Below are 24796 nucleotides of genomic sequence, written 5' to 3'. Positions count from 1 at the left end.
ATGCATTTCCCAATGCCCCTCCCCCTCTTCTTCCCATGGTCCCTGAACTCAAAGAACCCAATTATCATCCTTTAGCCAATAACCAAGTCTTGCAGGGACTTGGGGAAAGAGTGATTCCCACCAAAAAAACAACAACAACAACAAAAAACAAACAAACACACACAACTCAGTCAAGTTTAACCCAATGTCTGTCTGATCAGAACGCCATTTTCCTTCTATCTCAGGCATGGACTCTTACTGGTTCCACTGCAGTAAGTCAGTGTTATCTAAGAACAGAGATTCACAGCTACAGAGGGAGCAGACAGACTAGCTCAATCTAGGCTAGGGTGGCTTCCAAAGAGTCATCCTCTCCATCCCAGAGAAGGCAGAATCGGTTGGGACCAGCCAGGACCCATTACCAAGGGTGTCAGTCTAGGAAAGGGCAGGTCATGAGCAATAAGACAGGCTTATCCAGAGAACATAACCACAGAAACCAGAGTCATTTCTGAAGGACAGGCAAGGAATCAGCCCAAAAGGAAAACTACCAACAAAAATGTGGGTGAGTCCTAAGCCAACTCACTCTGAATGAGCAGCTCTCAATGGCCAGCTCTGGCTCCTTGGAGCTGGGACCCTCCTGAGCAATCACAGGTGACCGGAACTCCCAGGCCCTAAAAAATTCAGCTGCAGACTACCTCACTCTTCATCCTGTTGCACAAAGAGTTTCTTGGGATCAATTGGAATCCCCTAAATTCAGAGATCAGATGAGAAATACAGAAAGGGCTCCAGGGCTCCATGAAGGCTGGGATGTATGTGAGACCTGCCCATCTTTCCAGATTCTCCCTCTTGATTCCCATTCTGGCCAGTGGAGGTGGCCAGTTGCTTGGTACTCTCCTGAGTCAATTTAAGGGGCCTCTGCACACCTAGTTTCTCTCTCCAGGGGTAGGTTACTTCTATCTACCCATGTGACCTCAAACAAGCTATTTTAGCTTATTGAGCCTCAGTTTTCTCACCTGAAAAATGAATAGGCTGGCTTGGATAACATGCTCTGATATTTGGCAGCTTCATGATTCTAACAACAATTGATCAATCAATAAGCATTCATTATTCACCTGCTATGGACCAGGTACTGGGCTTATGTTTAGACTGGTCCCAAAACATCTCAAGAAAATGGTACCCAAGAAGGGTGATACCTTTAGTGATCAGAAGCCAGGAGGGTAGATTCCAGGACAGAGTCTGAGTCTGTGATTTCATGGGCATAGGGAACTCCTGGACAAATAAATTTCTTCTACCAATACAGATCAGGTCAGAACCTTCTTGGCAACTTACGGTCTTAGAATTGCTTTTCTAAAACTTTTTGGTGACCTCTTTAAATTCATTTTTTTAAACCCTTATCTTCTGCCTTAGGATGAATCAATTCTAAGGCAGAAGAGCAGCAAGAGCTAGCCAATTTAGGGTTAAGTAATTTACCCAGGGTTACACAGCTAGGAAGTAAGTATCTGAAGCCAAATTTGAACCCAGGTTCTCCACCTCCAGGGCTGGTGCTCTAACCAGCTGTCCCTCCCCTTTAAAATCTTTTTTTTTTTAATCTTAAAAATTATTGAAGACTTCCAAAGAACTTTTATTTATTTAGGTCATATCTATCAATATTTGCTATATCAGAAAATTAAATGTGTTAGTATTGTTATGAAAATACATTTTATGTTAAAAAGACCACCCTGAAAGGGCTGTGGGGATCCTATTAGGCAACCCACTCAAGGACCATAGTTTGAGAACTACTGCCCTGAAGAGATGCAAAGGAGAAACAAGAATGTTACTCTGTTAGTCTACTAAGGAACTCAGAGGCATCCAAAATGTGACTCAACCCTGGGGGGAAGAGAGATTGGATCATAAATCTGGAAGGGTCCAAACACCTCATCTTGCAGAGAAAGATACTGAGGCCTCCCCAGTGATTTTAAGTAACTTATTTAGGGTCATATAGGTAGTTTTTTAAGCATCAGAAATAGCATTTGAACCCAAGGCCTCTGCCAGTATGCTCACACTTCTAATACTGCCAAGGCAGAAGGGAATAGCTATAGCCCCAAACCCAGCTGAGAGTAACTAGACCTTCCTTAGACTGATGGAGGGTGATTCATAGAAGGAGGGGCTGGCACAGTACCAAGAACCCCACAGCTCAGGGACTGAGCTTCCCAGACACCATCTCAAGGCAAAGTTCATTGGTTATTCTGGTCCATAAAAAAATGGGGCTAAAAGGGAGGAAGAAAAACTCAGAATCCCTTTTACCATCTCACCTACAGGGTCTGTTCTCTCCCAACATCAATAAGCAAACTGAAATTCCTTTCCCTAGCTGATTCTGAGGTCCTTTGGCATATCCTGGAGCTTTCTTCACTAACATGTTCCACTTCTTTGATTCATTCATCCATTCTCTGTATATTTGCATTTCTGTCTCTGTCCGTCTGTCTCTCCCAGAGACATTCAAATTAACTCCCAAAGAACCCTTTCCCCAGGAGAGGAACAACCCCACTTCAGGCTGACCCTCCATGCATGGCCCTTCAGCAATACCCAACAGACTAACCAATTATAACTATATCCCAAGGAACCAAAATAGGAAACCAATTGCTAGCCTTCTCACCAGCATGGACTGAGCTGCTGGCTGGTCCTATGTCACCTTGGAGAAGTCAAAAACTCTTTCAAGATCTTCTCTTCCATATGATAAACCCCCTAACAAGAACTACTCAAAATTAGGTGGTAATGAGTCCCCCATAGCTTGATGTCTTCAAATGCAGGCTGAATGAAGACTTGGGGATGGTGTTGAAAGGATTTCCATTTTGGTTAGGAGTTGGATTAAATAACATCTGAGGACCCTTTCAGAGGAAATTCGGTGATATTATGCTTTCATTTCTAACTATATCCTAACTTAGGGAGGAGAAGCAACAACTCTCCTAATATCTCAAATCATTTTCACAGGCATTCTTCATCTTTATAAAGAGATGGATCTCTCCTGAGTATGGCACTAGTACCTGCTAGATATAAAAAGGCATGGAGAAAGCCCTCCTGGATTAGAGGGGGAACCTCTGTGAAGAATCTATTGGACAATGTGGTAAAAAAAATAAAGGAATTAAACAGGAGAAGGCATGGATGGGTTGGAATCTGTTCCAGTGGGGAAGTTAGCTACATCAGTTAAATTACAGATCTGATAATACATTCACAAGAAGAAAAGTGGGATGGCAAACGTTTGTGGTACCAATTTTAAAGATGGGGAAATTGGCATGGAAAGGTTAAGTCAGTTGGCAGCAGTCATACAATGAGCCCTTCTTTAGCTTTTTTTCATACATGTGGAGCTGACAGGATCAAGGGAGCCATTCTTTCCCAAACACATGATTAAAGGAGATCAGAGATACTCAATCCACACTTCCCTGAAGGAGAGGCAAAAATGAATTCCTCCATAAATTCCAAGAGGTCTCCTCCTATGCCATATTCTTTCCCTTCTCCCAAGTTTCTTCTTAGCCAACGGCATACTCCCCATTGACCCCTACAGAAAGTAGAAGTTACATTTATATCAAAGGACTCCTGAGAATGCTGCAAATGAAGGAATCATTTTAAATAAAGTGACCCGATCTAGGTCCAGTTTCTATGAGTCCATCCATGGATCCTGACTCATGAACGCAAATGCCCACATAAATACAGATTCAAGAATTACAGAGGAATGAACAGAAATCCACAGCATGGTCACTGGCTTACATTGGCAGCCATACTCTGAGCCAATCAGAAGGCTCTCTCATTGTTTGCTGGAGTACAAAAGACATTCTGTTCAGAAAGTTCAAGAAGGAAAGAAAAAAAAGAGAGCTGGGGGGCTTCCCTACTCCAGCCCATGGGGGAAAAAAAAGCAATGGCCCCCGACAAGGCTCCATGCTTACTTGGGGGAAAGTTTAAGTCATTTCAAGGGCAGAGACAGACATGATAAACATGTCACCTAAGCACTGGGGTGTCTGAAGACATAAGGCTATATGACGTGCCTCTTTTGAGACCACCCTTCTATCTCAGAGAGCAGTCTCTGATCCCCCAATGCCTCAGGACATCCCCACCAGCTCCACATGCTGCCCAACATCCCAAAGTGTCTAAGATTCACTTTGGAAGTCAGAATAAGTTTTCCCAAATACTTGACAGACAGAATAGAAGGGAAAAGGAAGCCTGTGCTTTGTGCCAGCTGAGACACCCCCAGTCTGCATGAGATACTTGGTTAGAAAAAACCTGGTCCTCAGACCTCCTAACTTTGGAGAGCTACCACTCCCAGCTTACTCTCAGATTGCCAGAAAACTAGATGAGTAACCTTGCTAGATCAAGCCTCTTTTTACCCTCCCTGTGCAACTCTTAGAAAAATCAACTACCATTGCAATGAAAGCCCTTTGGGGGATAGTCTGACCCTCAGGGAGTTACTGGGCAGACGGGGTGCTTCCCAGCTCAGGAAAATCCACCATATTCTCCCCATCCTAGTAAATGCTCTAAAAACACATGAATTCCAGAGCTAGCATCCACTGGAGTTTAATTAGCTTTCATTTTTTTAATTACAGGCAAAGCAGCACATTAGAGACTTTTAACATATCCCGTATGCACAGGACAAGGGAATTTTTAGTAAGAATCACCAGCACAAAAACTAGGATAAGGGGTGGGGCTCACTTTTTTTTTTAATGTAAATAATCCTCATGTAAAAATTCTTACACTAAAATCAAGTAAAAATGATAATGGTATTTGTGCTCAGACACCTCCGATTCAGCCAGAGAGTGAGCCTCAGCAAAGAAAGGTCGTCCAGTCCAAAAAGTTGGCTGTTTCCCTACTGCTCACCTAATAGAATCCAACTGTTGGAGCATGACATCATTCCCCAGAGCCCCAAACCCTGAGCAGCAGCGAGTGCAGGCATTCGCTGCCGCCAATGCCGAGTAAACACAAGAAGCAGGGGAAGGAGGAAAAACAATCAGGCCAAATGGGGGTTGGTTCTTTACCTGAAATTCCCGGGGCTTTCCTGACCACTCCATTCTCAGCAGGGTAGTGTTCACACCAAGCTCAGCCTGGGGAGCCCTGGGCCCCCAAATCCACTCGCTTAGGGTCCAATACCTGCTGCGTGCTTCCCACAGCTCCTTCCTCTGACCTTTTCAAAGCTTCTTCCAGCTCCAATGAGCACAAGCACAACTAGCTGGCCAGGCCAGTTGTCATGGAGACCCTGTTCTCCCTCTGGCTCGTTTGCCCGCTCTCTCTCTCTCTCTCTCTCTCTCTCTCTCTCTCTCTCTCTCTCTCTCTCTCTCTCTCTCTCTCTCTCTCCCAGTTCTTTTCTCTCTATTTCTTTCTTTTTCTATTTTTTTCTCTCTCACACACAAACTCTCTCCCTTTCTCTACTTGTCTGTCTCTCTTCTTTGCTTCTCTCTCCCCATTCTTTTCTCTATTTCTTTCTCTTTCTATTTTTTCTCTCTCACACACAAACTCTCTCCCTCTCTCTACCTGTCTATCTCCTCTTTGCTTCTCTCTCTCCCTCCCCCAGTTCTTTTCTCTCTATTTCTTTCTCTTTCTATTTTTTTCTCTCTCACACACAAACTCTCTCCCTTTCTCTACCTATCTCCTCTTTGCTTCTCTCTCTCCCTCCCCCAGTTCTTTTCTCTATTTCTTTCTCTTTCTATTTCTTTTTCTCTCTCACACACACACACTCTCTCTCTTCTCTTTGCTTCTCTCTCTCTCTCTCTCTCTCTCTCTCTCTCTCTCTCTCTCTCTCTCTCTCTCTCTCTCTCTCTCTTTCTCTCTCTCTCTCCCTGTTAGTCTGTCTTGTTCTCTATTACCCCACTCACTCCCCCCTCGACAATCTCTCTGTCACCCACATATAGTCTCAATTCTGGAGGCATCCATGAAATACCGCTGCCTTTTGATCCCCCCGTTTTTCACACATTCCACCCCCTCCTACCTCCCTCCATCCAGCAGAGGCACTGAGCTGTTCCTGGGAACTTGCTCACAGAGGAGAGAAGGGGGAAGCCACTAGCCAGGCTTCTTCTCTTCTCCTGCAATGTCTCACTGGTTTGTCTGGGGTTTTGTTTTTTAAAAATGAATATAAGTTGGAAGAGCCCTGGCTTACGGGAGGGAGCTGGCGAAAAGATCAGGAGAGGAAAGAAATGCTGCCTTTGGGCTCTGAAGTGAACTGGGAGGGCTGTGCTGCTGCCTTGCTTTGACTTGTTTCTGTACTTGGGATTTTCCGGGCTGAGATGTGGGCGGAAATGCACCCACCTCATCCCATAAGCCCGCCCAGACTGGCCTCTGTACTTACTCTGCTGCCGGTCTGCCGCCCCGCCGGGGTCCTGGGGATGGCTTAGTCAGTGCAGGCAGTGCTCATGGTGCTGGAGGCAGAGCCTGGACAGTCTCTCATGGTCCTGAAAATGCAAACAATTGCTCAGTCAGGACTGTGGGAGTGGTGGTCCGGCCAAGTAAAAAGCAGGCATTCCCTTCCCTTCCTGGCCTCCCTCTTTCTTCCTTTTCTGTCTGCTCGGGGGCACTGGAATGGCCCTCAAGGACACAGTCAAGTTGCTCTCGTAGATCACTATATTCAGGAAGGAAAAGCTGATGGGTGAGCAGCTAGGTTTGTAAGTTATGGCGGAGAGCCTCAGTGGTCCCCCTTGGCTGGAGGGCACATATTCTCATGCCTACCACTGGAGAATTATTGCTCAGAATACCTGGGTTCAAATCTAGCCAAGAAATCTTGGGCAAGTCACCAACTTTTGAGCCTCGAAGTTTCTTTATGAAAACGGGTTGATAAGACCTACGTGCCTACTTCGCGGGACTGTCTTGGGATTGGATGGAAGGGAATAGAATCACTTTCTAAACTAGAACTCAAAGCTGCACTAAGACTTTGGGGATACTTTGTCTCATCGATTAATAAGTTAGAAGAAAAATACTTTGTTCCTTTCCCTCTGTTACCTACTCTAGGCTTCCTCCCTGTGTGACCCTGAGCAAGTCACTTTCCCTGTTTTTTTTTCCTTTTCCTCCATTTCTCCACATATAATATCAGAGGGTTGGATGAACTAATTGTTATCTTTTCTTCTAGCTCCAAATCTTTGGAGAAATGGAAATATATAAGGGGGGGCGTGTATGATACTTTTTACTTTTACTTTTCAAAGCGCTCACCTGAAATTCTCACTCTTCTGAATCTCACAACAACCTCATGACAAGGGATGTAAAGGCACATGTTCTCATCATTGTACAGAGGAGAAAACAGACAGGGACTGTGACTTGCTCCAGGATGCAGATGGAGGGAATGGCAGAATTCTGAAGAGATGGTTGGTTTTCTGATTCTAAGTAAAGGAAATTCTTTCCCAGATTTCTTTTTTTGCCCCCTAAAATATATTTCCCCCAGAGGTATAAAGAGAATCTTAATTGCACTGATCTTTTTTCCTGGTGTTATAAGCATCCCAGTTTCTAATTATCTCAATGAGTTAAATTTTAAATTCATTTTATATATACATATTATATATGAATGTGGCAGAAAAACCTCTAAACTTATCTATGAAATCACAGACAGGTATGATTTGGGGGAGAAAAATGCATTATAAATATATCTACACATAAATTTGCACATGCATGTACACACATTTTTATAGATGTAAACACACCATATAGACAGTATTATATAATATACATCTACACATTATATATGATACAGTATATTATATACCTGTAGATATTCTATATATTATATGTGTGAATATACACATACATGTATATATACTATATATGCTATAAAGCAATGATGTCAACAGAAATGGATTCCAGCAGATACATGACTTAGAAAATCACAAATTGACATCATCTATATTGCACTGTGTTTTTATTTACTATGTTAAACTCTTCCCAATGATTTATGTTTATATTTATACATGTATATATATATATATTTTTTTTTTTTAAACCCTTACCATCCATCTGAGAACTATGAGTACTATGTATTGGTTCCAAGGCAAATTGGTTAGGTCTAGGCAATGGGGATTAAATGACTTGCCCAGAGTCACACAGCTAAGAAATGTCTGAGGCCAAATTGGAACCCAGAACCTCCCTTCTCTGGACCTGCCACCCACAGTTACATTTTAATCTGCTACAGGCTGTACTTGGGAGTTAGGATAGCCAGCCGCAAATCTGACAATTTTTCTGGATAGGATATTTAGAAAGGGCTGAGGACAGAAGGATGTTACAAAATCTAAAAGATTAAAATAAGGCATTAAAAACCTCAGTGATTGAGATCTCTTAATAAGCAACCCAACTTCAAGCTTCCAAGAAAATACAAATCAATAAACACCAACGTCCTTAGAACCTCAGACCATCTAAGTCTCATAGAACAGATCTAGTTTGGGATATTTTTTTGGTAGGAAAAGAAAAGGGAAAGGAAAGAAAATGGTGAAAGGGAAAAAATTCTTGTTCCTTCTTCATGTCCTAGGGGCCATCTCTACTCTGAAGAGACCTACCTGAACTGAAATCTGGCCTCAGTCCCTTACTATCTGTGTCACATAGGTAAATCACTACCTTGTCACCTTAGTTTCTTCATCTATAAAATGGATATAAAAAATAGCAACTATTGGGCAGCTAGGTGGCTCACTGAATAAAGAGTCAAGCCTAAAAATGGGAGATCCTGGACTCAGACACATCCTAACTGTGTGACCCTGGACAAGTCACTTAATTCCCATTGCCTATTCCTTACAATCTGCCTTGGAACCAATACTTAGTATTGATTCTAAGAAAGAAGGTAAGGGTTTAAAACAACAAAAAAATTACCTCTCAAGGTTGTTGTGAGGATAAAAATGAGAAAATATTTGAGAAATCTCATACAAATCTTCAAGCATTATATAATGCTTTTGGGTTTCAGTCATTTTCTAGTTATTTCTGACTCTTCATGACTTTTTGGCAAAGGTACTAGAGAGGTTTGCTATTTCCTTTTCCAACTCATTTTGCAGATGGGAAAACTAAAGCAAATAGGGTTAAGTGACTTGCCCAGGGTCACACAGCTAAGAAGTACCTCGGGCTGTATCTGAAGCTCAGGTCTTCTACTCTGGGTTCAGCTCTCTATCCACTATGCCTTCTAGCTACTAGATAGTTTTATTACTAAAAAGAATCCCTAACACATAGAGCTAGAAGAGGCCTTCAAGATTATCTAGTCCAACTTCTTCATTCTTCAAAGGAAAAAATGACTCGCCCAAGGTGAAGTGGGCAAAGCCAGAACCAAGACTCATCTCCTAATGCTTCTCCAGCCATCTTTTCCTTTACTTGGTTGTTGCTCTTATAAGTCCTATCTAACCACATTTATCTGTCCTAGATGGAGTTCTGAGGCCCAACCAAAGTCTTTGGCATAACCAAGCATGTGGTATGTGTCTCTAAGAACATAAAGCTCAACTCAGCAATAAACCCCTCAAAGATCTTGGAGAATAGAATTGCAGAGGAGTAGAACCCCTCACTATGATCGATGGTACTCACTGCATAGGAGGTCTCACCAATTTTTTCCATCATCTGCTTGAAGCCCCCTAATTTTCCCTCCTTTCTTTGTGCCCTTGGCCTCCTACAGATTAAAAATGAAAAATATTTTTCATCGTTCCATGCCTGGAAAACAATATGGCAGCAGCAGATCTTGGTTTAACACCTAGCTCCAAGACTTAAGATATCTGTGGGTCTGGGCTTCATTGACTTCACCTGCAAAACAGAGGGTTGGCCAAGATGACTTCTAAGATCTAGCAGAATGTTCAAGCTCTTCTCCTAACTCCAAGTCAAGCATCTATTCTATCCTGTCATCTCCCAACTTACTACCCAACAACTTCCCTCCCTTTCCCAACAGAGATGGATATTAAACACCAGGTGCCCTCCAGTTCTTTCTCCTGGCAATGCCATTCTAACCCTAGAACTACACCTTCTGCCTGCCCAGTCCTACTAAATTCTAGACCAGAGTACTCTATACTCAAGAGAAAAAAATAATGCTAATCTCCATCATCTCTCTCAATGTAAAAACAGAGAGGAATTATGAAGGAGGAAGAGGAGAAGGAAGAGGAGGTTATTTGTCAGGGATTATCTGACAAGAGCTTCGATCTCATGCATGGTATCTCTAGGAAAAAAAAAAAAGATCATTGCAAACTGCAATTCTAGTTTTGTAAGCCCTCCCAATTAGCCACAGCAGACGGGCTAACGCTCCCCCTAGTGGCGCCCCTGAGCTAAATGGCTTTCTCAGCAACTCCACAGTTGGGGAGGAAGAGGGTGATGCTTTTGAGAAATTAATTCCTCGTTCTTCAAATGCTTAAGCTGTAAAAGAACTAAAGAGGCTCCTCAGTTTCCCCCTACCTACCACTTCCCTGCCTGGCCTGGATTCAAATCAAACCAGAACAAGACCTTCCATCTTTTCTTTAAAATCTACAAGGGAGATTCCCTGACTTCCAAAGCTCATTTTCAGAAGGTTCTTCCTAACATCTAGCCTGGGGATCTCTTGCTGTAATTAACAGTGATTTCATCTATCCTACACTAGGAGAAAACGTAGAACAGCTGTTCCCTTTCACTCACACAGTATTCTTTCACAGACTTAAAAGCTGTAATTAAGTCTCCTTCCTCATTTGTCTATTGTCTATTGGCTAAACAAGTCCAGACTGTAGCCTCTCCTCAAAAGGCCTATTTTTCCCAGACCTTTCTTCGGGTGCTTTCTTTCCTCTGAACACTGTCCAAGCCCTCCCCATCCACTCAATTACCAGTCTACACTTCCAAGAACCATAACATCATACCGTTGTCTGCCAGACTGCCCAACACTCCATGATGTCCTGACTGCAGCTGAGCAAGGGTAGCAAACTCCTAGCAAGACAATATCATTCAACAAATAACAGTCACTCATAATTCATTCAACTAATAGATATCACGTACCTATTAAGTGTAATACACCATACTAGGCTGCTTAGTTGTTTAGTCAAGGAAGAGATTATGGAAAATTGGGGAGCAAGGCAAAAATGACCAAGAGAACTAAAGAAGACAGAAGGATATGAGGAAAGAAGAAGCTTGTATAAGATGATTGTTTTTTCAAACTCTTACTTTCTGCCTTGGTAACAACTCTAAGAGAGAAGGGCAAAGGACTAAGAAAACGGGGTTAAGTGACTTGGCCAAAGTCATACACACCTAGGAAGTGTCTGAGGTCAGATTTGAAGCTAGATCCTTCTGACTCCAGACCTGGCACTCTATCCACTGTGCCACCTAGCTGCCCCCCAGGATAAGATCTTAAAGCCCCAGTCTCCTTTCCTCTATCATTCATACCTCTCTTAGATTTCAGGTCTAGGAAAGGCCAATTGGGCTGATGGAGGATGAGGGTCAATGGAGAAACAGAAGAAATTAGGAGTGGTCTCAGAGGGAAGGCACTAAAATCAAGAAGGCCTGAGAAAGACTGCTTCCAGAAAGTGGATTTTAGATGGGACTTGAGGAAATCAAGGAAGCCAGGAGGCAGAGTGTTCTAAGCCAGTGCAGATGCCCAGAGTTGAGATGGAGTAGCTTCTGCAATGAGTCAGTGGATCCCAGAGTAAGATGTAAAAATACTAGAAATGTAGGAAGGGGCCAGTGATATAAAATGAAAGGGTTTGGTTTAATTCTCAGCTTTAAATCTATGACCCCATTCTAACTGTGAGTTCTAATTCTATCTGCTATGACCAAGCAAAACAAGGTTCCACCTCACATAATAGCTCTGAAAATATTTGAAGCCAGATGACACATCCTCTTTAAGTCTTCTCTTGCTAGGCTAAAGATCCCCAGTTCCTTCAATGGACCATCTTATGATGGGGTTTCAAGTCCAGCATTCATGTGGTCACCTTTGTCCTGACTCTATGTTTTAGTTTCTGCCACAAAGAAATTCTCCTCAGGCCACCCACCATATCAGTGGCTCCCCACAGCTGCTGAAGCTATCTCAGAGAAGAAAAAGAGTTGCTCAGATCTTGTTGGGTAGAGTCCCTCCCTCTCTCCCTAATGGATACCCCCTTCTCCTCCCAGTTTCCAGAATGGATAATGTACAAAGTTGTCTCTAGAGGAGACCTTCAGTATCAATGCAGAGGAGCGTCTTGTGTCAGTCAAAACAGAGAATGACAATGTAGTATGTTGGAAGAATGAGGGATAGGACACTGGCTGTTCCAGTGACCAGCTCTATCACTATCTGAGCCTCAGTTTTCTCATTTAAGAAGAAGAAAGAGAAGGGGAAGTGAAGAAGCATTTATATACTACCCACTATGTGCCAAGTACTGTGATAAACACTTCTTTACATAAATATTGTCTCACAACCTCCCTGGGAGGTTTTCTTTGTTGTTGTTCAGTCATTTCAACCATATCTGACCCTTCCTGACCTCATTTGCCAAGGATACTGGAGTGGTTTGCCATTTGCTTTTTCAGTACATTTTGCGATGAGGAACCAAGGCAAACAGGATTAAGTGACTTTTCCAAAGTCATGTAGCTAGTAAGTATCTAAGGTCATATTTGAATTCAGGTTTTCCTGTCTCCCGGGCCCACATTCCATTCACTGTTCTGCCTACCTGCCAATCCTGGGAGGCAGGTGCTGTTATTATCTTCATTTTATAGTTTGGAAAACTGAAGTGGACAGGTTAAGTGACTTACTCAGGGTCATATGGCAAGTAGGCATTCAAGAGATGGAAGGGAAGGGAATGGAGGGGAAGGGGAAGGGAAAAAAGAATCTGAGATGGATTTATGGTTTTAAAGGTCCCTCCCAGCCCCAAATTTCTATTCTATTCTAAACTCTCCCAGACTCCTGCAGTTTACGATTCTGGCCTGGGAAGAGATGTTTTGTTAGGCTCAAGATGTACTTGCTTTGTGGATCATCAACCAGGGAACACAACAGAAGCAGCAGAGAGTCTTCCTGGCTTCAGAAACATGAGCAGAGAAAGACAGAGAGAGAGACAGAGACTGAGACAGACAGACAGAAGAGAGGCGCCTAGGGAGGAGGGGGGAGGGAAGGAGCCTCAGGACTTTAGGGTGTTCTGACTAAAGTCAGGCAGACAACCACAGACTACAAAGAGCCTCCCTTCCCTGAGGAAAGAATGGAAGTTTGGAGTTTCCTGTCTAAAGGAGGGTGAGAGCCAGAAGAAAGGGACCAAACCAATGCTTTTGGGAAATTACCTTAAGGTAATGGCTGGAAGTGAATAGAGACACACACTGTCTACTTTGGACACAAGTCTCAACAGGAATGAGCCATCCCAGAAGTATCTAAGTCAGCCAAGGAAAAATCTGTGTCTGCTCAGTTATAATCAGTCTGTAAGAGGCGCTCTATCAAGACCTCTAGATGAAGAAAATCCAAATAGCCCAATGTAAAAAGAAAACTCAACACTCAGCTGCCCAGTAAAGGAGGTCTGGCAGGACCAAATATGCTATCCTATACTGGCACAACCCAATGTTTTTACAAGCTTCCCCAGAGAACAGGAAAAGCCCCATTCGGCAGGTGCTGAAATATCCTGTGTGGCCAGGGTTATCATAAGGGGCCAGTGCCAGCTCCCTACCCCACATTCATTCCAGAAAAACAGTAAGAGATTATTTTCTTACTCTAGTTCTGCTCATTGCCTCTCAAAGACCCAGAGGAATCTAGAATAACTTAGTAGACAAAGAATATCATAGTAGGAAAAGAACTCTTGGGTCATCTAGTTCAACCCATCCTTAAACAGGAGTCTCTCTCCTTTATCTCCAGTCTAGGTCCTTATCTATCTCCTCAACTCCAGCAGATTACCCACTCAAACATCCACTCATGTAACTTCTTCCAGTCCACTGGATCCTCCCCTATTGCCTTCAAACATGCCCAAATCTTGTCATATTTTTTTAAATCCTTCCCTAGACTCCCCCCCCCCCAAGCTATCAAGCTGTCATCCCATCTCTTTTTCTCAGGCTGCAACTAGAAAACACCATCTACACTCATTGCCTCTACTTCCTCTCTTCTCATTCAATCCTTAGCCCTTTATCAGGCTTCTGACCTGATCACTCAGTTGAAACTGCTCTCTTCAAAGGTACCAGTGATCTCTTAATTGCCAAATCTGATGGCCTTTTCTCAATCTTCATCCTTCTCAGTTCACTTGCTGTATCTAAACTGCTGACAATCCTCTTGCTTCCTAATCCTCTCTCTTCTTTGAGTTTTCAAGATACTACTCTATTCTGGGTCATCTCTTGCCTAACAGCTCCTTCTTTGTTTCCTCTGCTTGGTTCATCATCCATACTGTGCCCTTAAACTGTATGTATCCCCCCAATCTCTGTCCTAGGCCCCCTTCTTTTCTCTCTCTTTTGGTGACCTCATCTGAGCCCAATAGGTTTAGTTCTTATCTCTATGATGAAGATTCAGACATGCCCAACCAATCTCTTTTCTGGAAATTTCAGGCTAGTATTACCAATTGCCTAGTGGCAATTCAGCCTGCAGGTTTCTCAAACTCAATGTGTTCAAAACAGAGTTCATCATATTTCTCCCCAAATCCATGCCTCTTCCTAACTTCCCTATTTCCAACTGAGATACCACCATTCTTCCGGTCTCCAAGGTTCATATCCTTAGCATTATCCTTGATTCCCCACTCTCCTTCACCCCATATATCTAATCAGTTGGCAAATCTTTTCCATTTAGAGTTCCATGGTATCTCTCTCAGCCAATCTCTTCTCTCAAGTCACACAGACTTTAGTCTCTTTAGTTCAGGCCCTTATCACCTCTAGCCTTGATTCTTGCCTCAAGTCTCTCAAGTCCATTCTACACAGCTGTCAGAGTAATTTTCTTTAAGTGCAGTTCTGACCATGTTACTCCTCTATCAATCAACTCTAGTGCCTCCCTTCTTGCCTTTGGGATAAACTCTACTCTTTAGCTTTTAAACCCCTCATAAGCTGGCCCCAAACTCTTTCCAGCCTTATTGGACGTTATTCCCCTTTCCACACTCCATCATCTGGCCAAACTGGCCTTCTTCCCGGTCCTTATACTAGTCACTCCATTTCCCATCTATCCCACTTCCATACCTTTGCATTGAGCATTCCCCACATTTGGAATGCCCTCCCTCCACACTTCTGCCACACAGGATCTTTCTTTTCCTTTAAGACACAGTTTAGGCACTTCCTTCTACATGAAAAATTCTTCCTGAATCTCCCCAATGGCTAGTTACTTAATACCATGGCACTGAAGGTACTACCTTATAGCTAACTACTTTCAATATTTACTCTGTTACCTCCCACATTAGAACTATGAGCTCAGAGTAGGGATTGTTTCATTCATTCAATTTGTATCCCGAGCACCTACTATGTCGCCTGGCACATGGTACTGTTTGACTGAGTAATTCTTTCCTATCTCTACTACATCTTTCCCACACTGCCAAAGAGAAATATCTAAAGCATACGCTAAAACATATCACTGCCTTGCTCTGTAAAATCCAACGACTTCCTATGGCCTCTTTTTAAAAAAACCCTTACCTTCTATCTTGGAATCAATACTATGTATTGGTTCCAAGGCAGAAGAACAGCAAGGCTATGCAATAGGGGTTAAATGACTTGCCCAGGGTCACATAGCTAGCAAGTGTCTGATGTCAAATTTGAACTCAGGACTTCCCGCCTCTAGGCTTCTTCGCCCTTTATATATTGAGCCACTTAGCTGTTCCCTTCCTACTACCTCTTGAACCAAACACAAATTCCTCTGTTTGGTATTTAAAATCCTTCCAACATTACTATATATTTCTCCCCTTCATACACTCAACAGTCCAACCAAATTGTCCTCCTTGCTGTTGCTCACCTCTGCCAGCTCCATACTTTTTGCCAGACGATCCCCCCAATGCCTGTAATGCATCCCCTTCCTCACCTGGGTCTCTTAGAATCCTTAGGGTTTCTTGCAAATCTCTGCTCAAATACAGCCTCCTAAATGAAGCATTTCCTGATACCTCTAATTACTAGTACCCCCTCACTGCCATGCAAATGTAGGTTTTTTTAAAAAATCTACTTATATGTATATAGAGGTAGTACATGCCTTCCCCCTCAGAGAACAGAAGCTCATTGGGGGCAGGAACTCTTTCATTTGTAACACTGCATTCCAAAGTTTCACACAGGTCTGGTGGATAAATGTTTGTTCCCTATTTCTATAATTCAGAAACTCAAAGACAAAATTTCTGCTTGCTATAGGAAGCAAAATATAATGCTTTCACTCCCAAAGGTTAAATGAAATCAATCATCACTGCATAGAGACATTATCTGAAAATTAAACCTTTTGAGAGGGCAGCTAGGTGGTCTTGGGTTCAAATGTGGCCTTAGATACTTTGTAGCTGTGTGAACCTGGACAAGTCACGTAACCCCTATTGCATAGTCCTTAATGCTCTTCTGCCCTGGAACCAATACATAATATTGATTCTAAGACAGAAGGTAAGGATTTTTAAAAACTAAACCTATTGACCAATTGATTTCCTGTGTTCAAGGTGCCTCCATGAAGACCCCTTGCAGGAAGTGATAAGATTCCTTCACCTAAACAAAAAGGAATCCATGAAAATCTTCTTCCCTGGCTCAGCCTGGTATGAATTACTCAAGGAAGTGATTGATCATCCTTAACCTCCCTTTGCTAGCCTTGCCATCCCCACCAGATTCTTGCTACAGGAGACTGATTTGCCCAATCTTTAGCAAAAACATAAAGTATTCAGAGATCCTAAACTCAACTCAGACACAATTTCCCCCAAAGAGTCATTTACCATGATCAAAACTATAAAGGATTCATTGTGATTGTGAGCAGGAATTTAGAGCCATCCTGATCCCATCCTCCTACGAGGTTACATGACACCTATTTGAAAACAGGGCCTCCTATCTGGTTATAGGGACTGAAATGTTAGACAATGGGAACTTAAAGCTTTCCTTTCTTCCTTCATTACACAAGACTAGAGAGTGATCAAATTTTTTTATTTACCTTAAATCCTTAAGTTCTCCTAAATAGGCAAAGGCACTAAAATTGGTCCATAAGGCACAGAGCAAGAAGAAATGACAGAGACAATAAAAGATCTATGGGGCCCAGTTATGTGCCCGAGAAACATCATGAGTGACCTTTGGCTTCTTGTGAGTATCTTGTTCATGTAGCAGATTTACAATAGGCCATTTCTACACCTTTCCAATTCGTAGCCAGACAGAATGAAACATTGAATAACCCAATACATCTTATGTCCTGGCAACATCCCTTATTGTTACAGATAAGAGCCATTTTATTTTCTACATAAAGGATGGTGCTTTTATAGTTAAATAGGTAAAGAAATACCCCCAGAGTTTCTCTATATATGAAAAGTTTTGGGCCCAGGTTATCAAGGAAGGGAAGAATCATGAGCTATAAGAAAAGAGGCAGGGATGGAAAGGAGGGGAGAGGGAGGGAGAGACAGAGAGAGAGAGAGAGAGACAGAGACAGAGACAGAGAGAGAGACAGAGAGACTGAGAGACAGAGAGAGAGAGACAGAGAGACAGAGAGACAGAGAGACTGAGAGAAAGAGAGAAACTAAATCCATAAATAGGAGGAGGCAAACACCAAAAAGATCTAGTTCAGAGAGATTTCTGGATATTACTGCTGGAATATCAATAGCTAGTGTCTATAAAGGGCTTTAAGATTTACAAAGCACTATCCACAAGCAGAGGACAAACTGTGGGAGTAAAAACACTGAGAAAAGCAACTGCTTGACTACAGGGGTGGAGGGGATATGACTGACGAGAGACTCTAAATGAACACTAATGCAAATACCAACAACACAGAAATGGGTTGGAATCAAGGACACATGTGATACCCAGTGGAATCGTGCATTGGCTATGGGAGAGGTGGTGGGAGGGGGTGAGGAAAAGAAAATGATCTTTGTTTCCAATGAATAATGTTTGAAAATGACCAAATAAAATTAAAAAAAAGATTTACAAAGCATTTAACAACTATTATCATTTTATCATTATAACAACCACAGCAGGTAGGTGCCATTATTTCCATTTTACATATGAGGAAACTGAGGCAGGCAGTGCTTGAGCCCATGACCAACCCAGCTAGTAAATGTTTGAGGCAGGATTTGAATGCTGGTCTTCATGACTTCTCAGCCAGATATTAAGGGCCAACATGGAATATGTCAGCCTAAATAAATGAGTAGTAAATAGAATAAAAAGTCATAAAGAACTTTTCTTCCTTTCTGTCTAAGAAAGCTAAAGGAAGAGGTGCTGAAGCAGGATATACCTAGAAAGAAAAACCATCCCTTCAAAAAATCATGGAGAGGGGGGCTCAATGGATCCAGAGATAGGAAGTCCTGGATTTGAACCTGGATTCAAATACTTCCTAGCTGTGTGACCCTGTGAAAGTCACTTAACCCCCATTGCCTATCCCTTCTGCTTTGGAGCCAACACCAAGCATCAATTCTAAGGTGAAAGCTAAGAGTTTAAAAAAAATTGAATTGACCAACATCCAGTTAGCTCAGTGCTATGAAATTCCAGAGACAACACTTGCATTCACACTGCCTCTCCTCATGGCCAGCCAATCAGTCAATAAATTAAGCACATACTAACTGCCAGGCATGATGCTAAGTTCTGGGGATACAAAGAAAGACAAACAATACTCTATTCTCAAGGAGCTGCAAGTCTAATACAAACAACAATTATATACTAATGGGAAGGCATGAGAATTAAGGAGGATGAGAAAAGGCTTCTTGTAGAAGGCAGGAGGGCTTTGAATGCCAAACAGAAGATTTAAATCTGACGCTGGAGGAATCAAACATCAATCTCAAAGTTGTCCTGGTGATAGATTAGCAAGATCTCTCCTCTGCTGAGGGAATTATATTTCTGATGTTTCTTGCACTGGTAAAGGGGCAGCTAGGTGGCTCAGTGGAGAGAGAGTCAGACATGGAGATGGGAAGTCTTGGGTTCAAATTTGTCCTCAGATACTCCCCAGATGTATGATCCTGGGCAAGTCACTTAGCCCTAATTACTTAGCTCTTATTGCACTTTTACCTTAGAATTGATACTAAGACAGAAGGTAAAGGTTAAAAAAAATCCACAGGAGACAAGAAAAGAATCAGGCTTTCCCCTGTAACTTCAACACAACACTCATTCTAATCAGAAATTTTTTTTTAAACCCTTACCTTCTGTCTTGGAGTCAATACTGTGTATTGACTCCAAGGCAGAAGAGTGGTAAGGGCTAGGCAATAGGGGTCAAGTGACTTGCCCAGGGTCACACAGCTAGGAAGTAGCTGAGGCCAGATTTGAACCTAGGACCTCCTGTCTCTAGGTCTGGTTCTCAATTCACTGAGCTACCCAGCTGCCCCCTCTAATCAGAAAATTTGGCAGGAGTGGAATTGCAATATGTGTGCTCCCATGAGATTGATCACTGCTTCATAAATCCTCTGCTCCTATTCAAAGTACAGAGACTGTCAGGACTGCTTTAAGCAAAGAACCAACAAGAGCATCCCTAACAGCCAACAGAAGAGCCCTAGTGATGCAGATACTGTACTTGGATTCAGGAAGGCTTGAGTTCAAATCTAGTTGTGTGACCCTGGATAAGTCACTTAACTGCAGCCTCAGTTTCCTCATCGGTAAAATGAGGATAATGATAGCACCTATATCACAGGGTTGCTATGAAGATCAAAGGAGATAATATATGTAAAGTAGTTTTCCTACCTTAAAATACTATACTGGGTCTTCTCAGAAGTCTTGGTGTTGTTTTAAGCTAAAAAGCTTTAAAATATTAATTATTTTTAATTTATTTATTAAATCACTTATTTTTTAATTATAGATATTTAATAGCTTTAAACTGTTAAAACCATGGGACATCTAGGAGGCTCTGGGGTTTGAGAGTCAGGTCTAGAGACAGGAGGTCCTGGGTTCAAATCTGGTTTTAGACACTTCCTAGCTGTGTGATCCTGGGCAAGTCACTTAACCCAACCCCCCACCCCCCACCACCACCATTGTCTAGCCCTTATCATTCTTCTGCCTTGCAACCAATAACCAGCATTGATTCTAAGACAAAAGTGTTTAAAAACAAAAATAAAAAACCCCAGCAAGACTTTTGGGACACTCAGTACTAATTGTTGCTGCTTTTGCATGGCCTAAAACACTATACAGGCAATCTGTGGTACACCAACAATGGTGATGAACAACCCAACACTGAAAGGACTGGGTTACAAATCAGGGTTGGGATAGACACTACTTCTGCTTAAAGGATGGTGAAAAAATCCCCCAGCTTACCTGAAATCAGCAGACCAGCTTTGGGACCTTGCTTTTTGCGTTTAAATGTCCTGTTTCTGCTCAGAGGAGTCCTTGGCAGCCTAGTTGCTTACTCAGAGATGCATCATTCCAGGATGCCATCAGAATAACCATCTCCAGCCAGGAGATATCCACTGAGCTGAGTGAACATGGGGAAATCACACCTACAGAGAAGCTATCAGGAGGGGAGGCCTGACATCCAAGAGAATCTCCCACACTCAGGTGAGCACAGGAGTCTCCAAGATGTTGCCCTAGAAAAGTCGCTCGTGGCCTTCCTTTGGTTCTTTCTGTAACTAAATGTTTTCCTTTGTCACTCTGTGTTGAGGTGAGACCCAAGAAATCCTGAGGAAGGAAGGGCAGCCATGTATTCAGAAATAGGAATTCCTTTTTCAGACTCGAATATTTGTTTATTCACAGGGGGGAAAAAAACAAATCTTGCACACTCATGCATGTGTACCATGGGTTGCACAGAGCATGGACATATAGGACTTACTTATTTCCAAAGGACCATAAGTGACTCAGCTCTTGGGCCCCTTGAAAATGGTCAACTTCTTGACTACTTTCAGTCATTTGGTGGTCTAATCCTAAAAGGGCTTTTTGCTTTGTCATGATGCAGAATAGAACCTTAATCCTTTCTACTCCCATCACAGCAGCAGGAGGGTCCTGTATCCGCTGTTAGATGGCTCAGTCTTCCTCAGGCTTCCAGATAGCATCATCCAACTCCAAGATTGCTGGTGAGAGCCCTTCCGCAGCTCAAGATCATAGTGCTCGTTCTCTCATGGAAGTTGGAATTGGGGCACAGATCATTATCATGCTCATTGATCTTTGGGGAGATGCTACTGCCTCTATGATAATATACAAACTTCCCAGTGGTAAGCCTTCCACAGAATGATGCCAAGCTAGCTTTCCTTTGACTTAGCTCAGATTCCTCCCTTTCAGCCAAACTAGATGACTACGTATTCCTCAGACTCAGAATTCCTCCATGCATATACATAAGCTGTCACCTGTGCCTGAAATGTATTGTTTCACCTATGCCTCTCAAATTCTTCCTTTTTGACAAATTTCAACAGTGTCAGGAGCTAGCCTTTCCATGAAGATTTCCCTAATCCCCATTCCCCTCCTCATTGTCTTTCCTTCAGACTAACTTGAATCTAAACATATGATTTATCACTTATTTATTTGGGTATATGTTTTGGGGGGGTTGGTTTTATTAAATTATTCACTTACAAAAATGAAGAATATGGAAATATGTTTTGCGTGATAATATACATATAACCCAGACTGAATTGCTTGTCAGGTCTGGGATTGGGGAGGGAAGAAGAGAGAGAAACAATATGGATCATATAACTTCAGATAACTTATGCAGAAATTTGTTGTTAAAATAAAAAATTTAAGTAATTTGAATTTGTTTAATCTATACATATAATATTTCTCTTTTCCTTAGCAGAATGTCATCTATTTGAAGGCAGGAGCTTTTTTTACTTTTGTCTTTGTATTCCCAGTGCCTAACACAGTATTTATCATAGATTAGGGGCTTGATAAATCTATGTTATTTGGTTGATGTTATAGGCTACCAGGAGAATGTAATCTCTTTGAAGGTGGAGACTGTTCCATTTTTGTCTTTGCATCTTAGCACACACTAGCCACTTAATAAATTTTGTTGTTATTAGTCATGTCCACTCTTTGTGACTCCATTTGTAGTTTTTTTGACCAAGATACTAGAGTGGTTTGCCATTTCCTTCTTCAGCTCATTTTACAGATTAGAGAATTGAGGTATACAGGATTAGGTGATTTGCCCAGGGTTACACAGCTAATAAGTGTCCAAAGCTATATTTTTATTCAAGAAGATGAGTCCTTCTGACTCTTGACCTGGCATTCTATCCACTGTTCCACCTATATTTCTTAATGAATACTGAATAAATTGATTTGAATCCCTTTTCTGCCACTAGCTCCCTATATAAACTTGACCAAATCATTATGGCTTCTATGGACCTCAGTTTCCTTTTCTATTAAATAAAGGCGATTAGGTACCCTCTAGCTCTAAAAATTTATGACTGTGATTTTCTCCAACACTCCAAACCCAATCAGGCAAGGGGCTAAGCGGGAGAAAATGTTGGTCAAAGTTAAGTAATACAATATCCAACGATAGGGATTCAGTCGCTTAGCCAAAGTCTCAAGTATTACTCTGCAATAAGAGAAATCCAGAAAGGAAAGAAAAAGAAGGAAGAATAGGAGAAAGGGCAGAAAAGTGGGAAGAAAAGATGGAGAAAGGAAGGGAAAGGAGAAAGGTAAACAAAGGAAGGAGAAAGGAAAAGAAATGAAGGGGGGAAAGGGACTGTGTAGATAGAAGTTCAAATGAATAAGACTGGCCATAGATGTAACTCTCTACATTTGCAAATTCTGAATTCATAGTCACTAATCCCTATGTACTCAATGACTATGGATGCCCCTAAATCTTTAATTAATAAAACTCCTAACCTGAACCCCAGAAAGAAATTCTAGATAAGTGTGTTCTTTTTTTTTTTATTAATTACTTTAACTTCTGGGTAAACATGGCAGCAGGGTAAATGCAGGACTCTTCCTCTCCTCATCGTCTACTGATAAATACTACCTCAAAAGGCCAAAAAAAAACAAAATTCATGTAAACTAAGGGACTCCACAGTGGGATACAGCATTGAAAGTACGTAGGATTTGAGCATTTCCACACTATATGGGGGTGAAGTAGCTTCCATCAAAGTGTGAACTATCAGCCTTTCCCCACCCCCAAACAGTATGCTAGAGTCAGACCCAGTGCTCTAGAATCAGTGAGCAAGCAAGCGACATCTCTGAAGCAAACGAGAGGCAACCCTAGGTCCTTGGCAGCTGACTGAAACTACCAAAGACCTACCCCTGAAAGTGACTAGACTTGAGACCCCAGCAGGCTTAAGAGCACAGACCTTGGGCACAGAGATAGTGCACAGGCAAGGGAGGGCTGCAGAGAATTGAGAGGTGACCTCAGGCAAAAACCTCACTCCTTAGCTCCATACACAGAGAGCCTGCCCTCCTCACTCAGATCTCTGACTGGAAAGGGAAGGAAAAATCAGCATAATGATGGCAAACAATGCCCAGGAAAAACAACCTCCCAATACCTAGAGGAACAAGAAGAAGGGATTGATCCTGAATAATTTTTATGGAGGAAAAGTCCAGACTACAGAGGAAATAGCAGAAGTGGACGAACAAATAAATGCATCCAAACCTTCCAAAAAAAAAAAAGGAAATTGGCTGCAAGCTCTTGAAGAAATTAAATTGGAGTTAATGAGAAAGATGGATGGACTGTGGCAAGAAAAGTAGGAAATAGTTCAAAAAGAAAATAACAGTTTAAAAGACAGGAATTCCCGACTGGAGACCAAAATTAAACAGCTGGAAGCCATGAAAAGCAGGATAGACCAAAACGAAAAGGAAAATCAAAAGATTAAAGAGGAAAATCAAAAGATTATAGTGGAAAACCAGTCTTTAAAGACAAGATTTTGGCAACTGGAAGTCAATGATCTTGCAAAACAGCAAGAATTAATAAAGCAAAGTCAAAGGATTGATAAAATAGAAGGAAACATGAAATATCTCACTGAGAAGATGACTGATCATGAGAACCAGTCTCAAAGAGACAATGTGAGAATCATTGGTCTACATGAAAACCCAGAAATAAATAGAAATCTTGACATCATACTACAAGAAATTATCCAAGAAAAATGCCCTGGTATTCTTGAACAAGAGAGCAAAATAGACATTAAAAGAGTTCATACAATACCCTCTACACTAAATCTTCAAAAGACAACCCCCAGGAATGTAATAGCCAAATTCAAGAACTTCCAAGCTAAGCTAAAGAGAAATTTTATAAGAAGCCCAAAAGAGACAATTCAGATATCAAGGAGCACCAATCAGGATTACACAGGATCTGGCAAGCTTCAACATTAAAGGACTGTAAGACCTGGAATATAATATTCAGAAAGGCAAGAGAATTGGGTCTTCAACCAAGCATCACCTAACCATCAAAACTGACTATATACTTCCAGGGGAAAGTTTGGGCATTCAGCAAAATAGAAGATTTCCAAGTATTTGTAAAGAAAAGACCAAAACTAAGTGGAAAGTTTGATATTCAAACACAAAAATCAAGAAAAACATGAAAAGGTAAATAAGAGAGGGAAAAGGGAAAAATGTTTTTTTTTTAATTTAAAATGTATTCTTTAAGGGCTTCAATAAAATCAAATTGTTTATATTAATATATGGAAAAATGTTATTTGTAAACTCTCAAAAATTATATTCAGTATTAGTAATAAGAATCATTCACAGGTAGAGATTATGTAATAAGTGGTCTAAGATGATATGCAAAAAAAGAAAAAGAGGGGGAATAGAAGATGGCACTAAGAGAACCCTGAAGGAATAAGATAAATAGGATAATCTATATCACACAAAGGGGAGCATGGGAAGGGGAGAGAAAGAATACTATTATAAGTAGGAGAGGAAGAGAGTGCTAATAGGTAATACTTAAACCTTATTCTCACTGAAATCAATTCTGAGAGAGAAGCTAGATCCATTGCAGTATCGAATTCTATCTTAC

General features: G+C 41.7%; 1 protein-coding gene across 17 annotated transcripts in view; it reads right to left on the bottom strand.

The window, feature by feature from the left end:
* Positions 1–24796, bottom strand: part of DENND2B (DENN domain containing 2B) — a 277741-nt gene that overhangs the window by 139461 nt on the left and 113484 nt on the right. For 12 of the 17 annotated variants that reach the window (XM_056802123.1, XM_056802119.1, XM_056802121.1 and 9 more), the window contains one exon: positions 6281–6383. The gene's annotated coding sequence lies outside the window, so the exon portion shown is untranslated. Of the gene's footprint in view, positions 1–4976; positions 6258–6280; positions 6384–24796 lie in introns of those variants that run through there. The other 5 variants (XM_056802129.1, XM_056802134.1, XM_056802117.1 and 2 more) reach the window with 4 other exon arrangements.

This window comes from Monodelphis domestica, chromosome 6 (assembly GCF_027887165.1).
Source record: "Monodelphis domestica isolate mMonDom1 chromosome 6, mMonDom1.pri, whole genome shotgun sequence".
Lineage (NCBI taxonomy): Eukaryota > Metazoa > Chordata > Mammalia > Didelphimorphia > Didelphidae > Monodelphis > Monodelphis domestica.
Note: the sequence above shows the minus strand (reverse complement) of the source record. Positions and strands in the feature narration are given on the sequence as shown.